General features: G+C 64.3%; 11 non-coding genes across 11 annotated transcripts; all 11 read left to right on the forward strand.

Moving 5' to 3' along the window:
* Positions 1-2074: 2074 nt before the first annotated feature.
* On the forward strand, positions 2075-2146 carry TRNAD-GUC (transfer RNA aspartic acid (anticodon GUC)). Its single transcript has one exon. It is a non-coding gene; the product is annotated as a tRNA-Asp (tRNA).
* A 1081-nt stretch (positions 2147-3227) lies between these two features.
* TRNAD-GUC (transfer RNA aspartic acid (anticodon GUC)) lies at positions 3228-3299 on the forward strand. The gene has a single exon. It is a non-coding gene; the product is annotated as a tRNA-Asp (tRNA).
* A 1085-nt stretch (positions 3300-4384) lies between these two features.
* Positions 4385-4456, forward strand: TRNAD-GUC (transfer RNA aspartic acid (anticodon GUC)). Its single transcript has one exon. It is a non-coding gene; the product is annotated as a tRNA-Asp (tRNA).
* Positions 4457-5537: 1081 nt separating this feature from the next.
* On the forward strand, positions 5538-5609 carry TRNAD-GUC (transfer RNA aspartic acid (anticodon GUC)). The gene has a single exon. It is a non-coding gene; the product is annotated as a tRNA-Asp (tRNA).
* Positions 5610-6686: 1077 nt separating this feature from the next.
* On the forward strand, positions 6687-6758 carry TRNAD-GUC (transfer RNA aspartic acid (anticodon GUC)). Its single transcript has one exon. It is a non-coding gene; the product is annotated as a tRNA-Asp (tRNA).
* Positions 6759-7851: 1093 nt separating this feature from the next.
* On the forward strand, positions 7852-7923 carry TRNAD-GUC (transfer RNA aspartic acid (anticodon GUC)). Its single transcript has one exon. It is a non-coding gene; the product is annotated as a tRNA-Asp (tRNA).
* Positions 7924-9004: 1081 nt separating this feature from the next.
* On the forward strand, positions 9005-9076 carry TRNAD-GUC (transfer RNA aspartic acid (anticodon GUC)). Its single transcript has one exon. It is a non-coding gene; the product is annotated as a tRNA-Asp (tRNA).
* A 2232-nt stretch (positions 9077-11308) lies between these two features.
* On the forward strand, positions 11309-11380 carry TRNAD-GUC (transfer RNA aspartic acid (anticodon GUC)). Its single transcript has one exon. It is a non-coding gene; the product is annotated as a tRNA-Asp (tRNA).
* A 1081-nt stretch (positions 11381-12461) lies between these two features.
* Positions 12462-12533, forward strand: TRNAD-GUC (transfer RNA aspartic acid (anticodon GUC)). The gene has a single exon. It is a non-coding gene; the product is annotated as a tRNA-Asp (tRNA).
* A 1081-nt stretch (positions 12534-13614) lies between these two features.
* TRNAD-GUC (transfer RNA aspartic acid (anticodon GUC)) lies at positions 13615-13686 on the forward strand. The gene has a single exon. It is a non-coding gene; the product is annotated as a tRNA-Asp (tRNA).
* A 2238-nt stretch (positions 13687-15924) lies between these two features.
* Positions 15925-15996, forward strand: TRNAD-GUC (transfer RNA aspartic acid (anticodon GUC)). The gene has a single exon. It is a non-coding gene; the product is annotated as a tRNA-Asp (tRNA).
* The last annotated feature ends 638 nt before the right edge of the window (positions 15997-16634 follow it).

Here is a 16634-nt window from a genome sequence, read left to right on the forward strand (position 1 = left end):
GCCCGTGGAGCGCACGCTGCAGAGCGACAAAGGGGCAGACTGTGGCCGAGGGCACGAGGAGCATGAGGGTGGCGACGGAGAGAGAAAAGCGGAGCGGCAGCAGGCCGGTCTCCGGTCTTCTTCTCCTTTGGGAATGGTGTGGAGTGTGAGAGTCCCAGGGAGACTTGAGAAGTATCCCCCGGCCTAGGTGAGGGAGGCGGCCTTTGTGCGAGCGCAGAGCTGAGCCTTCACGGCTCAGGTGCGGCTGAGCTTGCGTCCCGGCCGTGGTCGTATAGTGGTTAGTACTCTGTGCTGTGGCCGCAGCAACCTCGGTTCGAATCCGAGTCACGGCATGGCTTTTTTAGTGAGGGATCTTCAGAGCGGCAGCCTGCTTGCGCCCGAGTGCACAGAGGGCCAGCAGCTGTCCCTGGCTTGGGCTTGGGCTTGGGAGTGGAGCGGACGGGTGGCAAGGCGAGCAGGGGGACTCCTTCCTTCCTTCCTTCCTGGGTGCCAGAGTCCATGAGCAGCTCCTTCCCTCCTGGAAAGCGCTGTGCTTGGAAGGTGGGTGCAGCGGGCGCGGAAAGGAAAGGAAGGCTGTGCGGGCCTGAGAAGCTGAAGCGCTTGGAAGGCCAAGGGCTGCCGTGGCTGAGGGCGTGGCATGTGAGGAAAGGGGAGGGCAGGAAGGAAGGGTTGTGAGAGGAGGGAGAAGGTGGTGAGGAGGGCAAGTGTGGGAAGAGGGGAGGTGAGTAGCGCCCCCAAGGCCTCGTGGTCAGAGCAAGGGTGGTAGAAGTAGGAGAGGGCTGTGGGCGCGTGCAGCCCAGGGGTGTTGGAAGGCCAAGTGAGGAAGCGGAAGCGGGGCTGTTGCTCGGGGCGGCTGTGGGGTGCAGAGGCCATAGGTAGTGCGGCAGAGCAGGCTGGAGCAAGAGGCCCTGCTCCTTTCCTCGTTAGTATAGTGGTGAGTATCCCCGCCTGTCACGCGGGAGACCGGGGTTCGATTCCCCGACGGGGAGAGCGCCACCCTCCCCTTTTTGCCCGGAGGCAGAGAGATGCCGCCTGCCCCGCACGGCAAGCAGCACTCCCGCCCCGGCAGGGTGATTCTTACCCGCAGAGAGACAAGGAGCCTGCAAAGCCACCGGCTCCGGCTTGCCCTTGCCGTAGCCTGACGGCAAGACACGCCCGTGGAGCGCACGCTGCAGAGCGACAAAGGGGCAGACTGTGGCCGAGGGCACGAGGAGCATGAGGGTGGCGACGGAGAGAGAAAAGCGGAGCGGCAGCAGGCCGGTCTCCGGTCTTCTTCTCCTTTGGGAATGGTGTGGAGTGTGAGAGTCCCAGGGAGACTTGAGAAGTATCCCCCGGCCTAGGTGAGGGAGGCGGCCTTTGTGCGAGCGCAGAGCTGAGCCTTCACGGCTCAGGTGCGGCTGAGCTTGCGTCCCGGCCGTGGTCGTATAGTGGTTAGTACTCTGTGCTGTGGCCGCAGCAACCTCGGTTCGAATCCGAGTCACGGCATGGCTTTTTTAGTGAGGGATCTTCAGAGCGGCAGCCTGCTTGCGCCCGAGTGCACAGAGGGCCAGCAGCTGTCCCTGGCTTGGGCTTGGGCTTGGGAGTGGAGCGGACGGGTGGCAAGGCGAGCAGGGGGACTCCTTCCTTCCTGGGTGCCAGAGTCCATGAGCAGCTCCTTCCCTCCTGGAAAGCGCTGTGCTTGGAAGGTGGGTGCAGCGGGCGCGGAAAGGAAAGGAAGGCTGTGCGGGCCTGAGAAGCTGAAGCGCTTGGAAGGCCAAGGGCTGCCGTGGCTGAGGGCGTGGCATGTGAGGAAAGGGGAGGGCAGGAAGGAAGGGTTGTGAGAGGAGGGAGAAGGTGGTGAGGAGGGCAAGTGTGGGAAGAGGGGAGGTGGGAGAGGAGGTGAGTAGCGCCCCCAAGGCCTCGTGGTCAGAGCAAGGGTGGTAGAAGTAGGAGAGGGCTGTGGGCGCGTGCAGCCCAGGGGTGTTGGAAGGCCAAGTGAGGAAGCGGAAGCGGGGCTGTTGCTCGGGGCGGCTGTGGGGTGCAGAGGCCATAGGTAGTGCGGCAGAGCAGGCTGGAGCAAGAGGCCCTGCTCCTTTCCTCGTTAGTATAGTGGTGAGTATCCCCGCCTGTCACGCGGGAGACCGGGGTTCGATTCCCCGACGGGGAGAGCGCCACCCTCCCCTTTTTGCCCGGAGGCAGAGAGATGCCGCCTGCCCCGCACGGCAAGCAGCACTCCCGCCCCGGCAGGGTGATTCTTACCCGCAGAGAGACAAGGAGCCTGCAAAGCCACCGGCTCCGGCTTGCCCTTGCCGTAGCCTGACGGCAAGACACGCCCGTGGAGCGCACGCTGCAGAGCGACAAAGGGGCAGACTGTGGCCGAGGGCACGAGGAGCATGAGGGTGGCGACGGAGAGAGAAAAGCGGAGCGGCAGCAGGCCGGTCTCCGGTCTTCTTCTCCTTTGGGAATGGTGTGGAGTGTGAGAGTCCCAGGGAGACTTGAGAAGTATCCCCCGGCCTAGGTGAGGGAGGCGGCCTTTGTGCGAGCGCAGAGCTGAGCCTTCACGGCTCAGGTGCGGCTGAGCTTGCGTCCCGGCCGTGGTCGTATAGTGGTTAGTACTCTGTGCTGTGGCCGCAGCAACCTCGGTTCGAATCCGAGTCACGGCATGGCTTTTTTAGTGAGGGATCTTCAGAGCGGCAGCCTGCTTGCGCCCGAGTGCACAGAGGGCCAGCAGCTGTCCCTGGCTTGGGCTTGGGCTTGGGAGTGGAGCGGACGGGTGGCAAGGCGAGCAGGGGGACTCCTTCCTTCCTTCCTTCCTGGGTGCCAGAGTCCATGAGCAGCTCCTTCCCTCCTGGAAAGCGCTGTGCTTGGAAGGTGGGTGCAGCGGGCGCGGAAAGGAAAGGAAGGCTGTGCGGGCCTGAGAAGCTGAAGCGCTTGGAAGGCCAAGGGCTGCCGTGGCTGAGGGCGTGGCATGTGAGGAAAGGGGAGGGCAGGAAGGAAGGGTTGTGAGAGGAGGGAGAAGGTGGTGAGGAGGGCAAGTGTGGGAAGAGGGGAGGTGAGTAGCGCCCCCAAGGCCTCGTGGTCAGAGCAAGGGTGGTAGAAGTAGGAGAGGGCTGTGGGCGCGTGCAGCCCAGGGGTGTTGGAAGGCCAAGTGAGGAAGCGGAAGCGGGGCTGTTGCTCGGGGCGGCTGTGGGGTGCAGAGGCCATAGGTAGTGCGGCAGAGCAGGCTGGAGCAAGAGGCCCTGCTCCTTTCCTCGTTAGTATAGTGGTGAGTATCCCCGCCTGTCACGCGGGAGACCGGGGTTCGATTCCCCGACGGGGAGAGCGCCACCCTCCCCTTTTTGCCCGGAGGCAGAGAGATGCCGCCTGCCCCGCACGGCAAGCAGCACTCCCGCCCCGGCAGGGTGATTCTTACCCGCAGAGAGACAAGGAGCCTGCAAAGCCACCGGCTCCGGCTTGCCCTTGCCGTAGCCTGACGGCAAGACACGCCCGTGGAGCGCACGCTGCAGAGCGACAAAGGGGCAGACTGTGGCCGAGGGCACGAGGAGCATGAGGGTGGCGACGGAGAGAGAAAAGCGGAGCGGCAGCAGGCCGGTCTCCGGTCTTCTTCTCCTTTGGGAATGGTGTGGAGTGTGAGAGTCCCAGGGAGACTTGAGAAGTATCCCCCGGCCTAGGTGAGGGAGGCGGCCTTTGTGCGAGCGCAGAGCTGAGCCTTCACGGCTCAGGTGCGGCTGAGCTTGCGTCCCGGCCGTGGTCGTATAGTGGTTAGTACTCTGTGCTGTGGCCGCAGCAACCTCGGTTCGAATCCGAGTCACGGCATGGCTTTTTTAGTGAGGGATCTTCAGAGCGGCAGCCTGCTTGCGCCCGAGTGCACAGAGGGCCAGCAGCTGTCCCTGGCTTGGGCTTGGGCTTGGGAGTGGAGCGGACGGGTGGCAAGGCGAGCAGGGGGACTCCTTCCTTCCTGGGTGCCAGAGTCCATGAGCAGCTCCTTCCCTCCTGGAAAGCGCTGTGCTTGGAAGGTGGGTGCAGCGGGCGCGGAAAGGAAAGGAAGGCTGTGCGGGCCTGAGAAGCTGAAGCGCTTGGAAGGCCAAGGGCTGCCGTGGCTGAGGGCGTGGCATGTGAGGAAAGGGGAGGGCAGGAAGGAAGGGTTGTGAGAGGAGGGAGAAGGTGGTGAGGAGGGCAAGTGTGGGAAGAGGGGAGGTGGGAGAGGAGGTGAGTAGCGCCCCCAAGGCCTCGTGGTCAGAGCAAGGGTGGTAGAAGTAGGAGAGGGCTGTGGGCGCGTGCAGCCCAGGGGTGTTGGAAGGCCAAGTGAGGAAGCGGAAGCGGGGCTGTTGCTCGGGGCGGCTGTGGGGTGCAGAGGCCATAGGTAGTGCGGCAGAGCAGGCTGGAGCAAGAGGCCCTGCTCCTTTCCTCGTTAGTATAGTGGTGAGTATCCCCGCCTGTCACGCGGGAGACCGGGGTTCGATTCCCCGACGGGGAGAGCGCCACCCTCCCCTTTTTGCCCGGAGGCAGAGAGATGCCGCCTGCCCCGCACGGCAAGCAGCACTCCCGCCCCGGCAGGGTGATTCTTACCCGCAGAGAGACAAGGAGCCTGCAAAGCCACCGGCTCCGGCTTGCCCTTGCCGTAGCCTGACGGCAAGACACGCCCGTGGAGCGCACGCTGCAGAGCGACAAAGGGGCAGACTGTGGCCGAGGGCACGAGGAGCATGAGGGTGGCGACGGAGAGAGAAAAGCGGAGCGGCAGCAGGCCGGTCTCCGGTCTTCTTCTCCTTTGGGAATGGTGTGGAGTGTGAGAGTCCCAGGGAGACTTGAGAAGTATCCCCCGGCCTAGGTGAGGGAGGCGGCCTTTGTGCGAGCGCAGAGCTGAGCCTTCACGGCTCAGGTGCGGCTGAGCTTGCGTCCCGGCCGTGGTCGTATAGTGGTTAGTACTCTGTGCTGTGGCCGCAGCAACCTCGGTTCGAATCCGAGTCACGGCATGGCTTTTTTAGTGAGGGATCTTCAGAGCGGCAGCCTGCTTGCGCCCGAGTGCACAGAGGGCCAGCAGCTGTCCCTGGCTTGGGCTTGGGCTTGGGAGTGGAGCGGACGGGTGGCAAGGCGAGCAGGGGGACTCCTTCCTTCCTTCCTTCCTGGGTGCCAGAGTCCATGAGCAGCTCCTTCCCTCCTGGAAAGCGCTGTGCTTGGAAGGTGGGTGCAGCGGGCGCGGAAAGGAAAGGAAGGCTGTGCGGGCCTGAGAAGCTGAAGCGCTTGGAAGGCCAAGGGCTGCCGTGGCTGAGGGCGTGGCATGTGAGGAAAGGGGAGGGCAGGAAGGAAGGGTTGTGAGAGGAGGGAGAAGGTGGTGAGGAGGGCAAGTGTGGGAAGAGGGGAGGTGAGTAGCGCCCCCAAGGCCTCGTGGTCAGAGCAAGGGTGGTAGAAGTAGGAGAGGGCTGTGGGCGCGTGCAGCCCAGGGGTGTTGGAAGGCCAAGTGAGGAAGCGGAAGCGGGGCTGTTGCTCGGGGCGGCTGTGGGGTGCAGAGGCCATAGGTAGTGCGGCAGAGCAGGCTGGAGCAAGAGGCCCTGCTCCTTTCCTCGTTAGTATAGTGGTGAGTATCCCCGCCTGTCACGCGGGAGACCGGGGTTCGATTCCCCGACGGGGAGAGCGCCACCCTCCCCTTTTTGCCCGGAGGCAGAGAGATGCCGCCTGCCCCGCACGGCAAGCAGCACTCCCGCCCCGGCAGGGTGATTCTTACCCGCAGAGAGACAAGGAGCCTGCAAAGCCACCGGCTCCGGCTTGCCCTTGCCGTAGCCTGACGGCAAGACACGCCCGTGGAGCGCACGCTGCAGAGCGACAAAGGGGCAGACTGTGGCCGAGGGCACGAGGAGCATGAGGGTGGCGACGGAGAGAGAAAAGCGGAGCGGCAGCAGGCCGGTCTCCGGTCTTCTTCTCCTTTGGGAATGGTGTGGAGTGTGAGAGTCCCAGGGAGACTTGAGAAGTATCCCCCGGCCTAGGTGAGGGAGGCGGCCTTTGTGCGAGCGCAGAGCTGAGCCTTCACGGCTCAGGTGCGGCTGAGCTTGCGTCCCGGCCGTGGTCGTATAGTGGTTAGTACTCTGTGCTGTGGCCGCAGCAACCTCGGTTCGAATCCGAGTCACGGCATGGCTTTTTTAGTGAGGGATCTTCAGAGCGGCAGCCTGCTTGCGCCCGAGTGCACAGAGGGCCAGCAGCTGTCCCTGGCTTGGGCTTGGGCTTGGGAGTGGAGCGGACGGGTGGCAAGGCGAGCAGGGGGACTCCTTCCTTCCTTCCCGGGTGCCAGAGTCCATGAGCAGCTCCTTCCCTCCTGGAAAGCGCTGTGCTTGGAAGGTGGGTGCAGCGGGCGCGGAAAGGAAAGGAAGGCTGTGCGGGCCTGAGAAGCTGAAGCGCTTGGAAGGCCAAGGGCTGCCGTGGCTGAGGGCGTGGCATGTGAGGAAAGGGGAGGGCAGGAAGGAAGGGTTGTGAGAGGAGGGAGAAGGTGGTGAGGAGGGCAAGTGTGGGAAGAGGGGAGGTGAGTAGCGCCCCCAAGGCCTCGTGGTCAGAGCAAGGGTGGTAGAAGTAGGAGAGGGCTGTGGGCGCGTGCAGCCCAGGGGTGTTGGAAGGCCAAGTGAGGAAGCGGAAGCGGGGCTGTTGCTCGGGGCGGCTGTGGGGTGCAGAGGCCATAGGTAGTGCGGCAGAGCAGGCTGGAGCAAGAGGCCCTGCTCCTTTCCTCGTTAGTATAGTGGTGAGTATCCCCGCCTGTCACGCGGGAGACCGGGGTTCGATTCCCCGACGGGGAGAGCGCCACCCTCCCCTTTTTGCCCGGAGGCAGAGAGATGCCGCCTGCCCCGCACGGCAAGCAGCACTCCCGCCCCGGCAGGGTGATTCTTACCCGCAGAGAGACAAGGAGCCTGCAAAGCCACCGGCTCCGGCTTGCCCTTGCCGTAGCCTGACGGCAAGACACGCCCGTGGAGCGCACGCTGCAGAGCGACAAAGGGGCAGACTGTGGCCGAGGGCACGAGGAGCATGAGGGTGGCGACGGAGAGAGAAAAGCGGAGCGGCAGCAGGCCGGTCTCCGGTCTTCTTCTCCTTTGGGAATGGTGTGGAGTGTGAGAGTCCCAGGGAGACTTGAGAAGTATCCCCCGGCCTAGGTGAGGGAGGCGGCCTTTGTGCGAGCGCAGAGCTGAGCCTTCACGGCTCAGGTGCGGCTGAGCTTGCGTCCCGGCCGTGGTCGTATAGTGGTTAGTACTCTGTGCTGTGGCCGCAGCAACCTCGGTTCGAATCCGAGTCACGGCATGGCTTTTTTAGTGAGGGATCTTCAGAGCGGCAGCCTGCTTGCGCCCGAGTGCACAGAGGGCCAGCAGCTGTCCCTGGCTTGGGCTTGGGCTTGGGAGTGGAGCGGACGGGTGGCAAGGCGAGCAGGGGGACTCCTTCCTTCCTTCCTTCCTGGGTGCCAGAGTCCATGAGCAGCTCCTTCCCTCCTGGAAAGCGCTGTGCTTGGAAGGTGGGTGCAGCGGGCGCGGAAAGGAAAGGAAGGCTGTGCGGGCCTGAGAAGCTGAAGCGCTTGGAAGGCCAAGGGCTGCCGTGGCTGAGGGCGTGGCATGTGAGGAAAGGGGAGGGCAGGAAGGAAGGGTTGTGAGAGGAGGGAGAAGGTGGTGAGGAGGGCAAGTGTGGGAAGAGGGGAGGTGGGAGAGGAGGTGAGTAGCGCCCCCAAGGCCTCGTGGTCAGAGCAAGGGTGGTAGAAGTAGGAGAGGGCTGTGGGCGCGTGCAGCCCAGGGGTGTTGGAAGGCCAAGTGAGGAAGCGGAAGCGGGGCTGTTGCTCGGGGCGGCTGTGGGGTGCAGAGGCCATAGGTAGTGCGGCAGAGCAGGCTGGAGCAAGAGGCCCTGCTCCTTTCCTCGTTAGTATAGTGGTGAGTATCCCCGCCTGTCACGCGGGAGACCGGGGTTCGATTCCCCGACGGGGAGAGCGCCACCCTCCCCTTTTTGCCCGGAGGCAGAGAGATGCCGCCTGCCCCGCACGGCAAGCAGCACTCCCGCCCCGGCAGGGTGATTCTTACCCGCAGAGAGACAAGGAGCCTGCAAAGCCACCGGCTCCGGCTTGCCCTTGCCGTAGCCTGACGGCAAGACACGCCCGTGGAGCGCACGCTGCAGAGCGACAAAGGGGCAGACTGTGGCCGAGGGCACGAGGAGCATGAGGGTGGCGACGGAGAGAGAAAAGCGGAGCGGCAGCAGGCCGGTCTCCGGTCTTCTTCTCCTTTGGGAATGGTGTGGAGTGTGAGAGTCCCAGGGAGACTTGAGAAGTATCCCCCGGCCTAGGTGAGGGAGGCGGCCTTTGTGCGAGCGCAGAGCTGAGCCTTCACGGCTCAGGTGCGGCTGAGCTTGCGTCCCGGCCGTGGTCGTATAGTGGTTAGTACTCTGTGCTGTGGCCGCAGCAACCTCGGTTCGAATCCGAGTCACGGCATGGCTTTTTTAGTGAGGGATCTTCAGAGCGGCAGCCTGCTTGCGCCCGAGTGCACAGAGGGCCAGCAGCTGTCCCTGGCTTGGGCTTGGGCTTGGGAGTGGAGCGGACGGGTGGGAAGGCGAGCAGGGGGACTCCTTCCTTCCTTCCTTCCTGGGTGCCAGAGTCCATGAGCAGCTCCTTCCCTCCTGGAAAGCGCTGTGCTTGGAAGGTGGGTGCAGCGGGCGCGGAAAGGAAAGGAAGGCTGTGCGGGCCTGAGAAGCTGAAGCGCTTGGAAGGCCAAGGGCTGCCGTGGCTGAGGGCGTGGCATGTGAGGAAAGGGGAGGGCAGGAAGGAAGGGTTGTGAGAGGAGGGAGAAGGTGGTGAGGAGGGCAAGTGTGGGAAGAGGGGAGGTGAGTAGCGCCCCCAAGGCCTCGTGGTCAGAGCAAGGGTGGTAGAAGTAGGAGAGTGCTGTGGGCGCGTGCAGCCCAGGGGTGTTGGAAGGCCAAGTGAGGAAGCGGAAGCGGGGCTGTTGCTCGGGGCGGCTGTGGGGTGCAGAGGCCATAGGTAGTGCGGCAGAGCAGGCTGGAGCAAGAGGCCCTGCTCCTTTCCTCGTTAGTATAGTGGTGAGTATCCCCGCCTGTCACGCGGGAGACCGGGGTTCGATTCCCCGACGGGGAGAGCGCCACCCTCCCCTTTTTGCCCGGAGGCAGAGAGATGCCGCCTGCCCCGCACGGCAAGCAGCACTCCCGCCCCGGCAGGGTGATTCTTACCCGCAGAGAGACAAGGAGCCTGCAAAGCCACCGGCTCCGGCTTGCCCTTGCCGTAGCCTGACGGCAAGACACGCCCGTGGAGCGCACGCTGCAGAGCGACAAAGGGGCAGACTGTGGCCGAGGGCACGAGGAGCATGAGGGTGGCGACGGAGAGAGAAAAGCGGAGCGGCAGCAGGCCGGTCTCCGGTCTTCTTCTCCTTTGGGAATGGTGTGGAGTGTGAGAGTCCCAGGGAGACTTGAGAAGTATCCCCCGGCCTAGGTGAGGGAGGCGGCCTTTGTGCGAGCGCAGAGCTGAGCCTTCACGGCTCAGGTGCGGCTGAGCTTGCGTCCCGGCCGTGGTCGTATAGTGGTTAGTACTCTGTGCTGTGGCCGCAGCAACCTCGGTTCGAATCCGAGTCACGGCATGGCTTTTTTAGTGAGGGATCTTCAGAGCGGCAGCCTGCTTGCGCCCGAGTGCACAGAGGGCCAGCAGCTGTCCCTGGCTTGGGCTTGGGCTTGGGAGTGGAGCGGACGGGTGGGAAGGCGAGCAGGGGGACTCCTTCCTTCCTTCCTTCCTGGGTGCCAGAGTCCATGAGCAGCTCCTTCCCTCCTGGAAAGCGCTGTGCTTGGAAGGTGGGTGCAGCGGGCGCGGAAAGGAAAGGAAGGCTGTGCGGGCCTGAGAAGCTGAAGCGCTTGGAAGGCCAAGGGCTGCCGTGGCTGAGGGCGTGGCATGTGAGGAAAGGGGAGGGCAGGAAGGAAGGGTTGTGAGAGGAGGGAGAAGGTGGTGAGGAGGGCAAGTGTGGGAAGAGGGGAGGTGAGTAGCGCCCCCAAGGCCTCGTGGTCAGAGCAAGGGTGGTAGAAGTAGGAGAGGGCTGTGGGCGCGTGCAGCCCAGGGGTGTTGGAAGGCCAAGTGAGGAAGCGGAAGCGGGGCTGTTGCTCGGGGCGGCTGTGGGGTGCAGAGGCCATAGGTAGTGCGGCAGAGCAGGCTGGAGCAAGAGGCCCTGCTCCTTTCCTCGTTAGTATAGTGGTGAGTATCCCTGCCTGTCACGCGGGAGACCGGGGTTCGATTCCCCGACGGGGAGAGCGCCACCCTCCCCTTTTTGCCCGGAGGCAGAGAGATGCCGCCTGCCCCGCACGGCAAGCAGCACTCCCGCCCCGGCAGGGTGATTCTTACCCGCAGAGAGACAAGGAGCCTGCAAAGCCACCGGCTCCGGCTTGCCCTTGCCGTAGCCTGACGGCAAGACACGCCCGTGGAGCGCACGCTGCAGAGCGACAAAGGGGCAGACTGTGGCCGAGGGCACGAGGAGCATGAGGGTGGCGACGGAGAGAGAAAAGCGGAGCGGCAGCAGGCCGGTCTCCGGTCTTCTTCTCCTTTGGGAATGGTGTGGAGTGTGAGAGTCCCAGGGAGACTTGAGAAGTATCCCCCGGCCTAGGTGAGGGAGGCGGCCTTTGTGCGAGCGCAGAGCTGAGCCTTCACGGCTCAGGTGCGGCTGAGCTTGCGTCCCGGCCGTGGTCGTATAGTGGTTAGTACTCTGTGCTGTGGCCGCAGCAACCTCGGTTCGAATCCGAGTCACGGCATGGCTTTTTTAGTGAGGGATCTTCAGAGCGGCAGCCTGCTTGCGCCCGAGTGCACAGAGGGCCAGCAGCTGTCCCTGGCTTGGGCTTGGGAGTGGAGCGGACGGGTGGCAAGGCGAGCAGGGGGACTCCTTCCTTCCTGGGTGCCAGAGTCCATGAGCAGCTCCTTCCCTCCTGGAAAGCGCTGTGCTTGGAAGGTGGGTGCAGCGGGCGCGGAAAGGAAAGGAAGGCTGTGCGGGCCTGAGAAGCTGAAGCGCTTGGAAGGCCAAGGGCTGCCGTGGCTGAGGGCGTGGCATGTGAGGAAAGGGGAGGGCAGGAAGGAAGGGTTGTGAGAGGAGGGAGAAGGTGGTGAGGAGGGCAAGTGTGGGAAGAGGGGAGGTGGGAGAGGAGGTGAGTAGCGCCCCCAAGGCCTCGTGGTCAGAGCAAGGGTGGTAGAAGTAGGAGAGGGCTGTGGGCGCGTGCAGCCCAGGGGTGTTGGAAGGCCAAGTGAGGAAGCGGAAGCGGGGCTGTTGCTCGGGGCGGCTGTGGGGTGCAGAGGCCATAGGTAGTGCGGCAGAGCAGGCTGGAGCAAGAGGCCCTGCTCCTTTCCTCGTTAGTATAGTGGTGAGTATCCCCGCCTGTCACGCGGGAGACCGGGGTTCGATTCCCCGACGGGGAGAGCGCCACCCTCCCCTTTTTGCCCGGAGGCAGAGAGATGCCGCCTGCCCCGCACGGCAAGCAGCACTCCCGCCCCGGCAGGGTGATTCTTACCCGCAGAGAGACAAGGAGCCTGCAAAGCCACCGGCTCCGGCTTGCCCTTGCCGTAGCCTGACGGCAAGACACGCCCGTGGAGCGCACGCTGCAGAGCGACAAAGGGGCAGACTGTGGCCGAGGGCACGAGGAGCATGAGGGTGGCGACGGAGAGAGAAAAGCGGAGCGGCAGCAGGCCGGTCTCCGGTCTTCTTCTCCTTTGGGAATGGTGTGGAGTGTGAGAGTCCCAGGGAGACTTGAGAAGTATCCCCCGGCCTAGGTGAGGGAGGCGGCCTTTGTGCGAGCGCAGAGCTGAGCCTTCACGGCTCAGGTGCGGCTGAGCTTGCGTCCCGGCCGTGGTCGTATAGTGGTTAGTACTCTGTGCTGTGGCCGCAGCAACCTCGGTTCGAATCCGAGTCACGGCATGGCTTTTTTAGTGAGGGATCTTCAGAGCGGCAGCCTGCTTGCGCCCGAGTGCACAGAGGGCCAGCAGCTGTCCCTGGCTTGGGCTTGGGCTTGGGAGTGGAGCGGACGGGTGGGAAGGCGAGCAGGGGGACTCCTTCCTTCCTTCCTTCCTGGGTGCCAGAGTCCATGAGCAGCTCCTTCCCTCCTGGAAAGCGCTGTGCTTGGAAGGTGGGTGCAGCGGGCGCGGAAAGGAAAGGAAGGCTGTGCGGGCCTGAGAAGCTGAAGCGCTTGGAAGGCCAAGGGCTGCCGTGGCTGAGGGCGTGGCATGTGAGGAAAGGGGAGGGCAGGAAGGAAGGGTTGTGAGAGGAGGGAGAAGGTGGTGAGGAGGGCAAGTGTGGGAAGAGGGGAGGTGAGTAGCGCCCCCAAGGCCTCGTGGTCAGAGCAAGGGTGGTAGAAGTAGGAGAGGGCTGTGGGCGCGTGCAGCCCAGGGGTGTTGGAAGGCCAAGTGAGGAAGCGGAAGCGGGGCTGTTGCTCGGGGCGGCTGTGGGGTGCAGAGGCCATAGGTAGTGCGGCAGAGCAGGCTGGAGCAAGAGGCCCTGCTCCTTTCCTCGTTAGTATAGTGGTGAGTATCCCCGCCTGTCACGCGGGAGACCGGGGTTCGATTCCCCGACGGGGAGAGCGCCACCCTCCCCTTTTTGCCCGGAGGCAGAGAGATGCCGCCTGCCCCGCACGGCAAGCAGCACTCCCGCCCCGGCAGGGTGATTCTTACCCGCAGAGAGACAAGGAGCCTGCAAAGCCACCGGCTCCGGCTTGCCCTTGCCGTAGCCTGACGGCAAGACACGCCCGTGGAGCGCACGCTGCAGAGCGACAAAGGGGCAGACTGTGGCCGAGGGCACGAGGAGCATGAGGGTGGCGACGGAGAGAGAAAAGCGGAGCGGCAGCAGGCCGGTCTCCGGTCTTCTTCTCCTTTGGGAATGGTGTGGAGTGTGAGAGTCCCAGGGAGACTTGAGAAGTATCCCCCGGCCTAGGTGAGGGAGGCGGCCTTTGTGCGAGCGCAGAGCTGAGCCTTCACGGCTCAGGTGCGGCTGAGCTTGCGTCCCGGCCGTGGTCGTATAGTGGTTAGTACTCTGTGCTGTGGCCGCAGCAACCTCGGTTCGAATCCGAGTCACGGCATGGCTTTTTTAGTGAGGGATCTTCAGAGCGGCAGCCTGCTTGCGCCCGAGTGCACAGAGGGCCAGCAGCTGTCCCTGGCTTGGGCTTGGGCTTGGGAGTGGAGCGGACGGGTGGGAAGGCGAGCAGGGGGACTCCTTCCTTCCTTCCTTCCTGGGTGCCAGAGTCCATGAGCAGCTCCTTCCCTCCTGGAAAGCGCTGTGCTTGGAAGGTGGGTGCAGCGGGCGCGGAAAGGAAAGGAAGGCTGTGCGGGCCTGAGAAGCTGAAGCGCTTGGAAGGCCAAGGGCTGCCGTGGCTGAGGGCGTGGCATGTGAGGAAAGGGGAGGGCAGGAAGGAAGGGTTGTGAGAGGAGGGAGAAGGTGGTGAGGAGGGCAAGTGTGGGAAGAGGGGAGGTGAGTAGCGCCCCCAAGGCCTCGTGGTCAGAGCAAGGGTGGTAGAAGTAGGAGAGTGCTGTGGGCGCGTGCAGCCCAGGGGTGTTGGAAGGCCAAGTGAGGAAGCGGAAGCGGGGCTGTTGCTCGGGGCGGCTGTGGGGTGCAGAGGCCATAGGTAGTGCGGCAGAGCAGGCTGGAGCAAGAGGCCCTGCTCCTTTCCTCGTTAGTATAGTGGTGAGTATCCCCGCCTGTCACGCGGGAGACCGGGGTTCGATTCCCCGACGGGGAGAGCGCCACCCTCCCCTTTTTGCCCGGAGGCAGAGAGATGCCGCCTGCCCCGCACGGCAAGCAGCACTCCCGCCCCGGCAGGGTGATTCTTACCCGCAGAGAGACAAGGAGCCTGCAAAGCCACCGGCTCCGGCTTGCCCTTGCCGTAGCCTGACGGCAAGACACGCCCGTGGAGCGCACGCTGCAGAGCGACAAAGGGGCAGACTGTGGCCGAGGGCACGAGGAGCATGAGGGTGGCGACGGAGAGAGAAAAGCGGAGCGGCAGCAGGCCGGTCTCCGGTCTTCTTCTCCTTTGGGAATGGTGTGGAGTGTGAGAGTCCCAGGGAGACTTGAGAAGTATCCCCCGGCCTAGGTGAGGGAGGCGGCCTTTGTGCGAGCGCAGAGCTGAGCCTTCACGGCTCAGGTGCGGCTGAGCTTGCGTCCCGGCCGTGGTCGTATAGTGGTTAGTACTCTGTGCTGTGGCCGCAGCAACCTCGGTTCGAATCCGAGTCACGGCATGGCTTTTTTAGTGAGGGATCTTCAGAGCGGCAGCCTGCTTGCGCCCGAGTGCACAGAGGGCCAGCAGCTGTCCCTGGCTTGGGCTTGGGCTTGGGAGTGGAGCGGACGGGTGGGAAGGCGAGCAGGGGGACTCCTTCCTTCCTTCCTTCCTGGGTGCCAGAGTCCATGAGCAGCTTCTTCCCTCCTGGAAAGCGCTGTGCTTGGAAGGTGGGTGCAGCGGGCGCGGAAAGGAAAGGAAGGCTGTGCGGGCCTGAGAAGCTGAAGCGCTTGGAAGGCCAAGGGCTGCCGTGGCTGAGGGCGTGGCATGTGAGGAAAGGGGAGGGCAGGAAGGAAGGGTTGTGAGAGGAGGGAGAAGGTGGTGAGGAGGGCAAGTGTGGGAAGAGGGGAGGTGAGTAGCGCCCCCAAGGCCTCGTGGTCAGAGCAAGGGTGGTAGAAGTAGGAGAGGGCTGTGGGCGCGTGCAGCCCAGGGGTGTTGGAAGGCCAAGTGAGGAAGCGGAAGCGGGGCTGTTGCTCGGGGCGGCTGTGGGGTGCAGAGGCCATAGGTAGTGCGGCAGAGCAGGCTGGAGCAAGAGGCCCTGCTCCTTTCCTCGTTAGTATAGTGGTGAGTATCCCTGCCTGTCACGCGGGAGACCGGGGTTCGATTCCCCGACGGGGAGAGCGCCACCCTCCCCTTTTTGCCCGGAGGCAGAGAGATGCCGCCTGCCCCGCACGGCAAGCAGCACTCCCGCCCCGGCAGGGTGATTCTTACCCGCAGAGAGACAAGGAGCCTGCAAAGCCACCGGCTCCGGCTTGCCCTTGCCGTAGCCTGACGGCAAGACACGCCCGTGGAGCGCACGCTGCAGAGCGACAAAGGGGCAGACTGTGGCCGAGGGCACGAGGAGCATGAGGGTGGCGACGGAGAGAGAAAAGCGGAGCGGCAGCAGGCCGGTCTCCGGTCTTCTTCTCCTTTGGGAATGGTGTGGAGTGTGAGAGTCCCAGGGAGACTTGAGAAGTATCCCCCGGCCTAGGTGAGGGAGGCGGCCTTTGTGCGAGCGCAGAGCTGAGCCTTCACGGCTCAGGTGCGGCTGAGCTTGCGTCCCGGCCGTGGTCGTATAGTGGTTAGTACTCTGTGCTGTGGCCGCAGCAACCTCGGTTCGAATCCGAGTCACGGCATGGCTTTTTTAGTGAGGGATCTTCAGAGCGGCAGCCTGCTTGCGCCCGAGTGCACAGAGGGCCAGCAGCTGTCCCTGGCTTGGGCTTGGGCTTGGGAGTGGAGCGGACGGGTGGCAAGGCGAGCAGGGGGACTCCTTCCTTCCTGGGTGCCAGAGTCCATGAGCAGCTCCTTCCCTCCTGGAAAGCGCTGTGCTTGGAAGGTGGGTGCAGCGGGCGCGGAAAGGAAAGGAAGGCTGTGCGGGCCTGAGAAGCTGAAGCGCTTGGAAGGCCAAGGGCTGCCGTGGCTGAGGGCGTGGCATGTGAGGAAAGGGGAGGGCAGGAAGGAAGGGTTGTGAGAGGAGGGAGAAGGTGGTGAGGAGGGCAAGTGTGGGAAGAGGGGAGGTGGGAGAGGAGGTGAGTAGCGCCCCCAAGGCCTCGTGGTCAGAGCAAGGGTGGTAGAAGTAGGAGAGGGCTGTGGGCGCGTGCAGCCCAGGGGTGTTGGAAGGCCAAGTGAGGAAGCGGAAGCGGGGCTGTTGCTCGGGGCGGCTGTGGGGTGCAGAGGCCATAGGTAGTGCGGCAGAGCAGGCTGGAGCAAGAGGCCCTGCTCCTTTCCTCGTTAGTATAGTGGTGAGTATCCCCGCCTGTCACGCGGGAGACCGGGGTTCGATTCCCCGACGGGGAGAGCGCCACCCTCCCCTTTTTGCCCGGAGGCAGAGAGATGCCGCCTGCCCCGCACGGCAAGCAGCACTCCCGCCCCGGCAGGGTGATTCTTACCCGCAGAGAGACAAGGAGCCTGCAAAGCCACCGGCTCCGGCTTGCCCTTGCCGTAGCCTGACGGCAAGACACGCCCGTGGAGCGCACGCTGCAGAGCGACAAAGGGGCAGACTGTGGCCGAGGGCACGAGGAGCATGAGGGTGGCGACGGAGAGAGAAAAGCGGAGCGGCAGCAGGCCGGTCTCCGGTCTTCTTCTCCTTTGGGAATGGTGTGGAGTGTGAGAGTCCCAGGGAGACTTGAGAAGTATCCCCCGGCCTAGGTGAGGGAGGCGGCCTTTGTGCGAGCGCAGAGCTGAGCCTTCACGGCTCAGGTGCGGCTGAGCTTGCGTCCCGGCCGTGGTCGTATAGTGGTTAGTACTCTGTGCTGTGGCCGCAGCAACCTCGGTTCGAATCCGAGTCACGGCATGGCTTTTTTAGTGAGGGATCTTCAGAGCGGCAGCCTGCTTGCGCCCGAGTGCACAGAGGGCCAGCAGCTGTCCCTGGCTTGGGCTTGGGCTTGGGAGTGGAGCGGACGGGTGGCAAGGCGAGCAGGGGGACTCCTTCCTTC

The sequence above is a fragment of the Pelodiscus sinensis genome, chromosome 26 (assembly GCF_052426305.1).
Source record: "Pelodiscus sinensis isolate ZL-2025 chromosome 26, ASM5242630v1, whole genome shotgun sequence".
NCBI lineage: Eukaryota > Metazoa > Chordata > Testudines > Trionychidae > Pelodiscus > Pelodiscus sinensis.